Source organism: Musca domestica, unplaced genomic scaffold, assembly GCF_030504385.1.
Source record: "Musca domestica strain aabys unplaced genomic scaffold, Musca_domestica.polishedcontigs.V.1.1 3, whole genome shotgun sequence".
NCBI lineage: Eukaryota > Metazoa > Arthropoda > Insecta > Diptera > Muscidae > Musca > Musca domestica.
Genome location: NW_026712299.1, coordinates 25,239,511 through 25,255,304, shown reverse-complemented (window position 1 = coordinate 25,255,304; position 15,794 = coordinate 25,239,511).

Sequence of the window (15,794 nt, the reverse complement as noted above, 5' to 3'; positions counted from 1 at the left end):
ATTTAAGGAGTTATGGCCATTTTAAAATATCCAATAATTCATGCTTTAAAAAGTGATCACAAATAATAGCTAAAATCGCCCAAAAATTCAATATTTAAGGAGTTATGGCCATTTTAAAATAAAATCGCCGATAGTCAATATTTAAAGAGTTATGGTCATTTTAAAAAAAATGCAATAATTCATGCTTTAGAAAGTGATCGCAGATAATAGCTAAAATCGCCGAAAAGTCAATATTTAAAAAGTTATGGCCATTTCAAAACATCCAATAATTCATGCTTTAAAAAGTGATCACAAATAATAGCTAAAATCGCCGAAAAGTCAGTATTTAAGGAGTTATGGCCATTTTAAAATATACAATAATTCATGCTTTAAAAAGTGATCACAAATAATAGCTAAAATCGCCGAAAAGTCAATATTTAAGGAGTTATTGCCATTTTAAAATATCCAATTATTCATGCTTTAAAAAGTGATCACAAATAATAGCTAAAATCGCCGAAAAGTCAATATTTAAGGAGTTATGACCATTTTAAAATATCCAATAATTCATGCTTTAAAAAGTGGTCACAAATAATAGCTAAAATCGCCGAAAAGTCAATATTTAAGGAGTTATGGCCATTTTAAAATATCCAATAATTCATGCTTTAAAAAGTGATCACAAATAATAGCTAAAATCGCCGAAAAGTCAATATTTACGGAGTTATGACCATTTTAAAATAAAATCGCCGATAGTCAATATTTAAAGAGTTATGGTCATTTTAAAAAAATGCAATAATTTATGCTTTAGAAAGTGATCACAAATAATAGCTAAAATCGCCGAAAAGTCAATATTTAAGGAGTTATGACCATTTTAAAATATCCAATAATTCATGCTTTAAAAAGTGGTCACAAATAATAGCTAAAATCGCCGAAAAGTCAATATTTAAGGAGTTATGACCATATTAAAATATCCAATAATTCATGCTTTAAAAAGTGATCACAAATAATAGCTTAAATCGCCGAAAAGTCAATATTTAAGGAGTTATGGCCAATTTAAAATATCCAATAATTCATGTTTAAAAAGTGATCACAAACAATAGCTAAAATCGCCGAAAAGTCAATATTTAAGGAGTTATGGCCATTTCAAAACATCCAATAATTCATGCTTTAAAAAGTGATCACAAATAATAGCTAAAATCGCCGGAAAGTCAGTATTTAAGGAGTTATGGCCATTTTAAAATATCCAATAATTCATGCTTTAAAAAGTGATCACAAATAATAGCTAAAATCGCCGAAAAGCCAATATTTAAGGAGTTATGTTCATTTAAAAAAATGCAATAATTCATGCTTTAAAAAGTGACCACAAATAATAGCTTAAATCGCCGAAAAGTCAATATTTAAGGAGTTATAGCCATTTTAAAATATAAAATAATTCATGCTTTAAAAAGTCATCACTAGTAATAGCTAAAATCGCCGAAAATTCAATATTTAAGGAGTTATGGCCATTTGAAAATATCCAATAATTCATGCTTTAACAAGTGATCACAAATAATAGCTAAAATCGCCGAAAAGTCAATATTTAAGGAGTTATGGCCATTTCAAAATTTCCAATAATTCATGCTTTAAAAAGTGATCACAAACAATAGCTAAAATCGCCGAAAAGTCAGTATTTAAGGAGTTATGGCCATTTTAAAATATCCAATAATTCATGCTTCAAAAAGTGATTACAAATAATAGCTAAAATCGCCGAAAAGTCAATATTTAAGGAGTTATGGCCATTTTAAAATATCCAATAATTCATGCTTTAAAAAGTGACACAAATAATAGCTAAAATCGCCGAAAAGTCAATATTTAAGGAGTTATGGCCAGTTTAAAATATCCAATAATTCATGCTTTAAAAAGTGATCACAAATAATAGCTAAAATCGCCAAAAAGTCAATATTTAGAGAGTTATGGCCATTTTAAAATATCCAATAATTCATGCTTTAAAAAGTGATCACAAATAATAGCTAAAATCGCCGAAAAGTCAATATTTCAGGAGTTATGGCATTTTAAAGTATCCAATAATTCATGCTTTAAAAAGTGATCACAAATAATAGCTAAAATCGCCGAAAAGTCAATATTTAATGAGTTAAGGCCATTTTAAAGTATCCAATAATTCATGCTTCAAAAAGTGATTACAAATAATAGCTAAAATCGCCGAAAAGCCAATATTTAAGGAGTTATGACCATTTTAAAATATCCAATAATTCATGCTTTAAAAAGTGATCACAAATATTAGCTAAAATCGCCGAAAAGTCAATATTTAAGGAGTTATGGCCATTTTAAAATATCCAATAATTCATGCTTTAAAAAGTGATCACAAATAATAGCTAAAATCGCCGAAAAGTCAATATTTAAGTAGTTATGGCCATTTTAAAATAAAATCGCCGATAGTCAATATTTAAAGAGTTATGGTCATTTTAAAAAAATGCAATAATTCATGCTTTAGAAAGTGATCACAGATAATAGCTAACATCGCCGAAAAGTCAATATTTAAAAAGTTATGGCCATTTGAAAATATACAATAATTCATGCTTTAAAAAGTGATCACAAATAATAGCTAAAATCGCCGAAAAATCAATATTTAAGGAGTTATGGCCATTTTAAAATAAAATCCCCGATAGTCAATATTTAAGGAGTTATGTTCATTTAAAAAAATGCAATAATTCATGCTTTAGAAAGTGATCAGAAATCATAGCTAAAATCGCCGAAAAGTCAATATTTAAGGAGTTATGACCATTTTAAAATATCCAATAATTCATGCTTTAAAAAGTGATCACAAATAATAGCTTAAATCGCCGAAAAGTCAATATTTAAGGAGTTATAGCCATTTTAAAATATCCAATAATTCATGCTTTAAAAAGTCATCACTAGAAATAGCTAAAATCGCTGAAAATTCAATATTTAAGGAGTTATGGCCATTTGAAAATATCCAATAATTCATGCTTTAACAAGTGATCACAAATAATAGCTAAAATCGCCGAAAAGTCAATATTTAAGGAGTTATGGCCATTTCAAAATTTCCAATAATTTATGCTTTAAAAAGTGATAACAAACAATAGCTAAAATCGCCGAAAAGTCAGTATTTAAGGAGTTATGGCCATTTTAAAATATCCAATAATTCATGCTTCAAAAAGTGATTACAAATAATAGCTAAAATCGCCGAAAAGCCAATATTTAAGGAGTTATGACCATTTTAAAATATCCAATAATTCATGCTTTAACAAGTGATCACAAATAATAGCTAAAATCGCCGAAAAGTCAATATTTAAGGAGTTATGGCCATTTCAAAATTTCCAATAATTCATGCTTTAAAAAGTGATCACAAATAATAGCTAAAATCGCCGAAAAGTCAGTATTTAAGGAGTTATGGCCATTTTAAAATATCCAATAATTCATGCTTCAAAAAGTGATTACAAATAATAGCTAAAATCGCCGAAAAGTCAATATTTAAGGAGTTATGGCCAGTTTAAAATATCCAATAATTCATGCTTTAAAAAGTGATCACAAATAATAGCTAAAATCGCCGAAGAGTCAATATTTAAGCAGTTATGACCATTTTAAAATATCCAATAATTCATGCTTTAAAAAGTGGTCACAAATAATAGTTAAAATCGCCGAAAAGTCAATATTTAAGGAGTTATAGCCATTTTAAAATATCCAATAATTCATGCTTTAAAAAGTCATCACTAGTAATAGCTAAAATCGCCGAAAATTCAATATTTAAGGAGTTATGGCCATTTGAAAATATCCAATAATTCATGCTTTAACAAGTGATCACAAATAATAGCTAAAATCGCCGAAAAGTCAATATTTAAGGAGTTATGGCCATTTCAAAATTTCCAATAATTCATGCTTTAAAAAGTGATCACAAACAATAGCTAAAATCGCCGAAAAGTCAGTATTTAAGGAGTTATGGCCATTTGAAAATATCCAATAATTCATGCTTCAAAAAGTGATTACAAATAATAGCTAAAATCGCCGAAAAGCCAATATTTAAGGAGTTATGACCATTTTAAAATATCCAATAATTCATGCTTTAACAAGTGATCACAAATAATAGCTAAAATCGCCGAAAAGTCAATATTTAAGGAGTTATGGCCATTTCAAAATTTCCAATAATTCATGCTTTAAAAAGTGATCACAAATAATAGCTAAAATCGCCGAAAAGCCAATATTTAAGGAGTTATGTTCATTTAAAAAAAATGCAATAATTCATTCTTTAGAAAGTGATCAGAAATAATAGCTAAAATCGCCGAAAAGTCAATATTTAAGGAGTTATGGCCATTTCAAAATATACAATAATTCATGCTTTAAAAAGTGATCACAAATAATAGCTAAAATCGCCGAAAAGCCAATATTTAAGGAGTTATGGCCATTTTAAAATATCCAATAATTCATGCTTTAAAAAGTGATCACAAATAATAGCTAAAATCGCCGAAAAGTCAATATTTAAGGAGTTATGGCCATTTGAAAATATCCAATAATTCATGCTTTAAAAAGTGATCACAAATAATAGCTAAAATCGCCGAAAAGTCAATATTTAAGGAGTTATGGCCATTTTAAAATATCCAATAATTCATGCTTTAAAAAATAATAGCTAAAACCGCCGAAAAGTCAATAGTTAAGGAGTTATGGCCATTTTAAAATATCCAATAATTCATGCTTTAAAAAGTGATCACAAATAATAGCTAAAATCGCCAAAAAGTCAATATTTAAGGAGTTATGGCCATTTTAAAATATCCAATAATTCATACTTTAAAAAGTGATCAAAAATAATAACTAAAATCGCCGAAAAGTCAATATTTAAGGAGTTATGGCCATTTTAAAATATTCAATAATTCCTGCTTTAAAAAGTGATCACAAATAATAGCTAAAATCGCCAAAAAGTCAAAATTTAAGGAGTTATGGCCATTTTAAAATATCCAATAATTCATTCTTTAGAAAGTGATCAGAAATAATAGCTAAAATCGCCGAAAAGTCAATATTTAAGGAGTTATGGCCATTTCAAAATATACAATAATTCATGCTTTAAAAAGTGATCACAAATAATAGCTAAAATCGCCGAAAAGTCAATATTTAAGGAGTTATGGCCATTTTAAAATATCCAATTATTCATGCTTTAAAAAGTAATCACAAATAATAGCTAAAATCGCCGAAGAGTCAATATTTAAGCAGTTATGACCATTTTAAAATATCCAATAATTCATGCTTTAAAAAGTGATCACAAATAATAGCTAAAATCGCCGAAAAGTCAATATTTAAGGAGTTATGGCCATTTTAAAATATCCAATTATTCATGCTTTAAAAAGTAATCACAAATAATAGCTAAAATCGCCGAAGAGTCAATATTTAAGCAGTTATGACCATTTTAAAATATCCAATAATTCATGCTTTAAAAAGTGGTCACAAATAATAGTTAAAATCGCCGAAAAGTCAATATTTAAGGAGTTATAGCCATTTTAAAATATCCAATAATTCATGCTTTAAAAAGTCATCACTAGTAATAGCTAAAATCGCCGAAAATTCAATATTTAAGGAGTTATGGCCATTTGAAAATATCCAATAATTCATGCTTTAACAAGTGATCACAAATAATAGCTAAAATCGCCGAAAAGTCAATATTTAAGGAGTTATGGCCATTTCAAAATTTCCAATAATTCATGCTTTAAAAAGTGATCACAAACAATAGCTAAAATCGCCGAAAAGTCAGTATTTAAGGAGTTATGGCCATTTGAAAATATCCAATAATTCATGCTTCAAAAAGCGATTACAAATAATAGCTAAAATCGCCGAAAAGCCAATATTTAAGGAGTTATGGCCATTTTAAAATATCCAATAATTCATGCTTTAAAAAGTGATCATAAATAATAGCTAAAATCGCCGAAAAGTAAATATATATAAGGAGTTATGGCCATTTTAAAATCTATATATATAAAAGAAAGTTGTGTTAGTTACTACGCTTATAACTTAAGAACCGCTGGACTGATTCTAACGATTCATACAAATTCGGAATTGTCTCCTGTCCGAAAAGGATAATATACAAAAAAATCGCGTAAAAATGTGATATATTAACATTTTCATTTTGACTTTTGAAATGTACAATAGTAATGTTTTATTGTGCATGATTTTTTTTTCATTTTGACTTACTTTTTTTCTAATGTACATTTGTAGTGTTTTTTGTATTTTATTTTTGAATTCGAATATTAATACCAATTTATTTATTGATTTCTTGAGAACTGAAATTGATGGCGGGTTACATGGAAGTGTAGTACCGAATTATGTGGTGGCGTAACGGAATAGACGATATCGAAATAATTTAACGCGGTCACACCAAAGTTAAAAGATAATTACTTTTTCAAAATCGCTAAAAAATCACGAAAAAAGAGATCTCATTGCACAAATTCACAAATCGGGAAAAATCGAAAAAAAGTTTGAATAATGGTACATTCTATTGACAAACTTTGTAAGGATCTTTAAACATTTGCTGTAAAAAATCAGAAAACAAGTTGAAGATTTTTTCAATTTGTTATTTTTCTTTTGTCAATTTTTTTCAATTTGTATTATCATATTGAATTCAGTGGATTTTTTGTGAACAAAATAATGATTTCTATCCTTCCAGAAATTCTTCCCAAACATTCAAGATAACTTAAATCGCTTTTGCAGGTCATGATATCGATCATAACTCACGGATAAGGGTACAAACCGATTTCATATTTATATATCCATCGTATGATTTAAGCTATTTTTGGGGTCATGCCCACTTTTTTCATTTTTGGCCTTATTTGGCATCTTTGTTTCTAAGGGGGTAGAGAACCTCTTCGCATAAAATTTGAAATTTTCAGAGTAGGACCCATATTGGTCTTGACCACATTTATCAATTGATTTGGCTAAAAAATTGTATATACGCTACCCTGGGGTATGGAACCATCATACAGATAATTGTCACCTAGGAATTTATTTAAGTAAAGCCCCCACATTGGAGTATCCCCAAGTCCACTTTCACATCTAATGTGTGTTCAGAAAAGAAAATTTTGTATTCTATTGAATTTGTAACCCCCAAGAGAATATTGATTGAGAACATAGATTTGGGTTGCACATCTATATGAAATAAATTATGAAAACATGGACAAATTACAAATATAAGAAAGTAGCACGGGACAGAATATTTGTTGAATCGTCGTTGAATTATACTATGATAAAAATATGGACTTACAACTTACAATTTACAACCAACTTACAATTTAAATGGCAAATGAAATTAATTCCCATCTTACGGTAATGGGTGTAAAATTGCTATATTTTTGATTTGGTCTCTGTTTGTCATATTGGATTATAAGCGGTAGAAGAAAGTTTTCAATGTAGGTCGCTATTTCGGAGTAGTGCCCATGTAAAGGTACCTCCTGGTACACAAAAATTGCAACATATCTACAAATTTTAGAATTTTCTCCATGTAATAGTACCCCCTCAAATCCACGGTTTAAATATGGGTACAGGTATTTTAAAACACTTTTAATCTACCAGTACGTGAACAGATATCAGTCATATCTGTGAATAATTATACTTTGACAAATATGCCTAATAGACAAAAACTACAGGCCTATTACAAATAATAGCTAAAATCGCCGAAAAGCCAATATTTAAGGAGTTATGGTCATTTAAAAAAAATGCAATAATTCATGCTTTAACAAGTGATCACAAACAATAGCTAAAATCGCCGAAAAGTCAGTATTTAAGGAGTTATGGCCATTTGAAAATATCCAATAATTCATGCTTCAAAAAGTGATTACAAATAATAGCTAAAATCGCCGAAAAGCCAATATTTAAGGAGTTATGACCATTTTAAAATATCCAATAATTCATGCTTTAACAAGTGATCACAAATAATAGCTAAAATCGCCGAAAAGTCAATATTTAAGGAGTTATGGCCATTTCAAAATTTCCAATAATTCATGCTTTAAAAAGTGATCACAAATAATAGCTAAAATCGCCGAAAAGCCAATATTTAAGGAGTTATGTTCATTTAAAAAAATGCAATAATTCATTCTTTAGAAAGTGATCAGAAATAATAGCTAAAATCGCCGAAAAGTCAATATTTAAGGAGTTATGGCCATTTCAAAATATACAATAATTCATGCTTTAAAAAGTGATCACAAATAATAGCTAAAATCGCCGAAAAGTCAATATTTAAGGAGTTATGGCCATTTTAAAATATCCAATTATTCATGCTTTAAAAAGTGATCACAAATAATAGCTAAAATCGCCGAAGAGTCAATATTTAAGCAGTTATGACCATTTTAAAATATCCAATAATTCATGCTTTAAAAAGTGGTCACAAATAATAGTTAAAATCGCCGAAAAGTCAATATTTAAGGAGTTATAGCCATTTTAAAATATCCAATAATTCATGCTTTAAAAAGTCATAACTAGTAATAGCTAAAATCGCCGAAAATTCAATATTTAAGGAGTTATGGCCATTTGAAAATATCCAATAATTCATGCTTTAACAAGTGATCACAAATAATAGCTAAAATCGCCGAAAAGCCAATATTTAAGGAGTTATGGTCATTTAAAAAAAAATGCAATAATTCATGCTTTAACAAGTGATCACAAACAATAGCTAAAATCGCCGAAAAGTCAGTATTTAAGGAGTTATGGCCATTTGAAAATATCCAATAATTCATGCTTCAAAAAGTGATTACAAATAATAGCTAAAATCGCCGAAAAGCCAATATTTAAGGAGTTATGGCCATTTCAAAATTTCCAATAATTCATGCTTTAAAAAGTGATCACAAACAATAGCTAAAATCGCCGAAAAGTCAGTATTTAAGGAGTTATGGCCATTTGAAAATATCCAATAATTCATGCTTCAAAAAGTGATTACAAATAATAGCTAAAATCGCCGAAAAGCCAACATTTAAGGAGTTATGACCATTTTAAAATATCCAATAATTCATGCTTCAACAAGTGATCACAAATAATAGCTAAAATCGCCGAAAGGTCAATATGTAAGGAGTTATGGCCATTTCAAAATTTCCAATAATTCATGCTTTAAAAAGTGATCACAAATAATAGCTAAAATCGCCGAAAAGTCAGTATTTAAGGAGTTATGGCCATTTTAAAATATCCAATAATTCATGCTTCAAAAAGCGATTACAAATAATAGCTAAAATCGCCGAAAAGCCAATATTTAAGGAGTTATGGCCATTTTAAAATATCCAATAATTCATGCTTTAAAAAGTGATCACAAATAATAGCTAAAATCGCCGAAAAGTCAATATTTAAGGAGTTATGGCCATTTGAAAATATCCAATAATTCATGCTTTAAAAAGTGATCACAAATAATAGCTAAAATCGCCGAAAAGTCAATATTTAAGGAGTTATGGCCATTTGAAAATATCCAATAATTCATGCTTTAACAAGTGATCGCAAATAATAGCTAAAATCGCCGAAAAGTCAATATTTAAGGAGTTATGGCCATTTTAAAATATCCAATAATTCATGCTTTAAAAAGTGATCACAAATAATCGCTAAAATCGCCGAAAAGTCAATATTTAAGGAGTTATGGCCATTTTAAAATATCCAATAATTCATGCTTTAAAATGTGATCACTAGTAATAGCTAAAATCGCCGAAAAGTCAATATTTAAGGAGTTATGGCCATTTTAAAATATCCAATAATTCATGCTTTAAAAAGTGATCACAAATAATCGCTAAAATCGCCGAAAAGTCAATATTTAAGGAGTTATGGCCATTTTAAAATATCCAATAATTCATGCTTTAAAATGTGATCACTAGTAATAGCTAAAATCGCCGAAAGTCAATAATTAAGGAGTTATGGCCATTTCAAAATATCCAATAATTCATGCTTTAAAAAGTGATCACAAATAATAGCTAAAATCGCCAAAAAGTCAATATTTAAGTAGTTATGGCCATTTTAAAATATCAAATAATTCATGCTTTAAAAAGTGATCACAAATAATAGCTAAAACCGCCGAAAAGTCAATATTTAAGGAGTTATGGCCATTTGAAAATATACAATAATTCATGCTTTAAAAAGTGATCACAAATAATAGCTAAAATCGCCGAAAAGTCAATATTTAAGGAGTTATGGCCATTTCAAAATATCCAATAATTCATGCTTTAAAAAGCGATTGCAAATAATAGCCAAAATCGCCGAAAAGCCAATACTTAAGGAGTTATGGCCATTTTAATATATCCAATAATTCAGGCTTTAAAAATTGATCACAAATAATAGCTAAAATCGCCGAAAAGTCAATATTTAAGGAGTTATGGCCATTTGAAAATATCCAATAATTCATGCTTTAAAAAGTGATCACAAATAATAGCTAAAATCGCCGGAAAGTCAATATTTAAGGAGTTATGGCCATTTTAAAATATCCAATAATTCATGATTTAACAAGTGATCACAAATAATAGCTAAAATCGCCGAAAAGTCAATATTTAAGGAGTTATGACTATTTTAAAATATCCAATAATTCATGCTTTAAAAAGTGGTCACAAATAATAGCTAAAATCGCCGAAAAGTCAATATTTAAGGAGTTATTACCATTTTAAAATATCCAATAATTCATGCTTTAAAAAGTGATCACAAATAATAGCTTAAATCGCCGAAAAGTCAATATTTAAAGAGTTATGGAAATTTTAAAATATCCAATAATTCATGCTTTAAAAAGTCATCACTAATAATAGCTAAAATCGCCAAAAAGTCAATATTTAAGGAGTTATGGCCATTTGAAAATATCCAGTAATTCATGCTTTAACAAGTGATCACCAATAATAGCTAAAATCGCCGAAAAGTCAATATTTAAGGAGTTATGGCCATTTCAAAATATCCAATAATTTATGCTTTAAAAAGTTATCACAAATAATAGCTTAAATCACCGAAAAGTCAATATTTAAGGAGTTATGGCCATTTGAAAATATCCAATTATTCATGCTTTAACAAGTGATCACACATAATAGCTAAGATCGCCGAAAAGTCAATATTTAAGGAGTTATGGCCATTTTAAAATATTCAATAATTCATGCTTTAAAAAGTGATCACAAATATTAGCTAAAATCGCCGAAAAGTCAATATTTAAGGAGTTATGACCATTTTAAAATATCCAATAATTCAGGCTTTAAAAAGTGATCACAAATAATAGCTAAAATCGCCAAAAAGTCAATATTCAAGGAGTTATGACCATTTTAAAATATGCAATAATTCATACTTTAAAAAGTGATCACAAATAATAGCTAAAATCGCCGAAAAGTCAATATTTAAGGAGTTATGGCCATTTGAAAATATCCAGTAATTCATGCTTTAACAAGTGATCACCAATAATAGCTAAAATCGCCGAAAAGTCAATATTTAAGGAGTTATGGCCATTTCAAAATATCCAATAATTTATGCTTTAAAAAGTTATCACAAATAATAGCTAAAATCGCCGAAAAGTCAATATATAAGGAGTTATGGCCATTTGAAAATATCCAATAATTCATGCTTTAACAAGTGATCACAAATAATAGCTAAAATCGCCAAAAAGTCAATATTTAAGGAGTTATGGCCATTTTAAAATATCCAATAATTCATGCTTTAAAAAGTGATCACAAATATTAGCTAAAATCGCCGAAAAGTCAATATTTAAGGAGTTATGACCATTTTAAAATATCCAATAATTCAGGCTTTAAAAAGTGATCACAAATAATAGCTAAAATCGCCAAAAAGTCAATATTCAAGAAGTTATGACCATTTTAAAATATGCAATAATTCATACTTTAAAAAGTGATCACAAATAATAGCTAAAATCGCCGAAAAGTCAATATTTAAGGAGTTATGGCCATTTTAAAATATCCAATAATTCATGCTTTAAAAAGTGATCACAATTAATAGCTAAAATCGCCGAAAAGTCAATATTTAAGGAGTTATGGCCATTTTATAATATCCAATAATTCATGCTTTAAAAAGTGATCACAAATAATAGCTAAAATCGCCGAAAAGTCAATATTTAAGGAGTTATGGCCATTTTAAAATATCCTATAACTCATGCTTTAAAAAATGATCACAAATAATAGCTAGAATCGCCGAAAAGTCAATATTTAAGGAGTTATGGCCATTATAAAATATCCAATAATTCATGCTTTAAAAAGTGATCACAAATAATAGCTAAAATCGCCGAAAAGTAAATATTTAGAGAGTTATGGTCATTTTAAAATATCCAATAATTCATGCTTTAAAAAGTGATCACATATAATAGCTAAAATCGCCGAAAAGTAAATATTTAGAGAGTTATGGCCATTTTAAAATATCCAATAATTCATGCTTTAAAAAGTGATCACAAATAATAGCTAAAATCGCCAAAAAGTAAATATTTAGAGAGCTATGGTCATTTTAAAATATCCAATAATTCATGCTTTAAAAAGTGATCACAAATAATAGCTAAAATCGCCGAAAAGTAAATATTTAGAGAGTTAGGGCCATTTTAAAATATCCAATAATTCATGCTTTAAAAAGTGATCACAAATAATAGCTAAAATCGCCAAAAAGTCAAAATTTAAGGAGTTATGGCCATTTTAAAATGTCCAATAATTCATGCTTTAAAAAGTGATCACAAATAATAGCTAAAATCGCCGAAAAGTCACTATTTAAGGAGTTATGGCCATTTTAAAATATCCAATAATTCATGCTTTAAAAAGTGATCACAATTAATAGCTAAAATCGCCGAAAAGTCAATATTTAAGGAGTTATGACCATTTTAAAATATGCAATAATTCATACTTTAAAAAGTGATCACAAATAATAGCTAAAATCGCCGAAAAGTCAATATTTAAGGAGTTATGGCCATTTTAAAATATCCAATAATTCATGCTTTAAAAAGTGATCACAATTAATAGCTAAAATCGCCGAAAAGTCAATATTTAAGGAGTTATGGCCATTTTATAATATCCAATAATTCATGCTTTAAAAAGTGATCACAATTAATAGCTAAAATCGCCGAAAAGTCAATATTTAAGGAGTTATGACCATTTTAAAATATCCAATAATTCAGGCTTTAAAAAGTGATCACAAATAATAGCTAAAATCGCCAAAAAGTCAAAATTTAAGGAGTTATGGCCATTTTAAAATGTCCAATAATTCATGCTTTAAAAAGTGATCACAAATAATAGCTAAAATCGCCGAAAAGTCACTATTTAAGGAGTTATGGCCATTTTAAAATATCCAATAATTCATGCTTTAAAAAGTGATCACAATTAATAGCTAAAATCGCCGAAAAGTCAATATTTAAGGAGTTATGGCCATTTTAAAATATCCAATAATTCATGCTTTAAAAAGTGATCACAATTAATAGCTAAAATCGCCGAAAAGTCAATATTTAAGGAGTTATGGCCATTTTATAATATCCAATAATTCATGCTTTAAAAAGTGATCACAATTAATAGCTAAAATCGCCGAAAAGTCACTATTTAAGGAGTTATGGCCATTTTAAAATATCCAATAATTCATGCTTTAAAAAGTGATCACAATTAATAGCTAAAATCGCCGAAAAGTCAATATTTAAGGAGTTATGACCATTTTAAAATATCCAATAATTCAGGCTTTAAAAAGTGATCACAAATAATAGCTAAAATCGCCAAAAAGTCAATATTCAAGGAGTTATGACCATTTTAAAATATGCAATAATTCATACTTTAAAAAGTGATCACAAATAATAGCTAAAATCGCCGAAAAGTCAATATTTAAGGAGTTATGGCCATTTTAAAATATCCAATAATTCATGCTTTAAAAAGTGATCACAATTAATAGCTAAAATCGCCGAAAAGTCAATATTTAAGGAGTTATGGCCATTTTATAATATCCAATAATTCATGCTTTAAAAAGTGATCACAAATAATAGCTAAAATCGCCGAAAAGTAAATATTTAGAGAGTTATGGTCATTTTAAAATATCCAATAATTCATGCTTTAAAAAGTGATCACATATAATAGCTAAAATCGCCGAAAAGTAAATATTTAGAGAGTTATGGCCATTTTAAAATATCCAATAATTCATGCTTTAAAAAGTGATCACAAATAATAGCTAAAATCGCCAAAAAGTAAATATTTAGAGAGCTATGGTCATTTTAAAATATCCAATAATTCATGCTTTAAAAAGTGATCACAAATAATAGCTAAAATCGCCGAAAAGTAAATATTTAGAGAGTTAGGGCCATTTTAAAATATCCAATAATTCATGCTTTAAAAAGTGATCACAAATAATAGCTAAAATCGCCAAAAAGTAAATATTTAGAGAGCTATGGTCATTTTAAAATATCCAATAATTCATGCTTTAAAAAGTGATCACAAATAATAGCTAAAATCGCCGAAAAGTAAATATTTAGAGAGTTAGGGCCATTTTAAAATATCCAATAATTCATGCTTTAAAAAGTGATCACAAATAATAGCTAAAATCGCCAAAAAGTCAAAATTTAAGGAGTTATGGCCATTTTAAAATGTCCAATAATTCATGCTTTAAAAAGTGATCACAAATAATAGCTAGAATCGCCGAAAAGTCAATATTTAGAGAGTTATGGTCATTTTAAAATATTCATGCTTTAAAAAGTGATCACAAATAATAGCTAAAATCGCCGAAAAGTCAATATTTAAGAAGTTATGGCCATTTTAAAATGTCCAATAATTCATGCTTTAAAAGTGATCAAAAATAATAGCTAAAATCGCCGAAAAATCAATATTTAAGGAGTTATGGTCATTTTAAAATATCCATGCTTTAAAAAGTGATCACAAATAATAGCTAAAATCGCCGAAAAGTCAATATTTTAGGAGTTATGGCCATTTTAAAATATCCAATAATTCATGCTTTAAAAAGTGATCACAATTAATAGCTAAAATCGCCGAAAAGTCAATATTTTAGGAGTTATGGCCATTTTATAATATCCAATAATTCATGCTTTAAAAAGTGATCACAAATAATAGCTAAAATCGCCGAAAAGTCAATATTTAAGGAGTTATGGACATTTTAAAATATCCTATAATTCATGCTTTAAAAAATGATCACAGATAATAGCTAGAATCGCCGAAAAGTCAATATTTAGAGAGTTATGGTCATTTTAAAATATCCAATAATTCATGCTTTAAAAAGTGATCACATATAATAGCTAAAATCGCCGAAAAGTAAATATTTAGAGAGTTATGGCCATTTTAAAATATCCAATAATTCATGCTTTAAAAAGTGATCACAAATAATAGCTAAAATCGCCGAAAAGTAAATATTTAGAGAGTTAGGGCCATTTTAAAATATCCAATAATTCATGCTTTAAAAAGTGATCACAAATAATAGCTAAAATCGCCGAAAAGTAAATATTTAGAGAGTTAGGGCCATTTTAAAATATCCAATAATTCATGCTTTAAAAAGTGATCACAAATAATAGCTAAAATCGCCGAAAAGTCAATATTTAAGGAGTTATGGCCAGTTTAAAATATCCAATAATTCATGCTTTAAAAAGTGATCACAAATAATAGCTAAAATCGCCGAAAAGTAAATATTTAAGGAGTTATGGCCATTTTAAAATATCCAATAATTCATGCTTTAAAAAGTGATCACAAATAATAGCTAAAATCGCCGAAAAGTCAATATTTAAGGAGTTATGGCCATTTTAAGATATCCAATAATTCATGCTTTAAAAAGTGATCACAAATAATAGCTAAAATCGCCGAAAAGTCAATATTTAAGGAGTTATGGCCAGTTTAAAATATCCAATAATTCATGCTTTAAAAAGT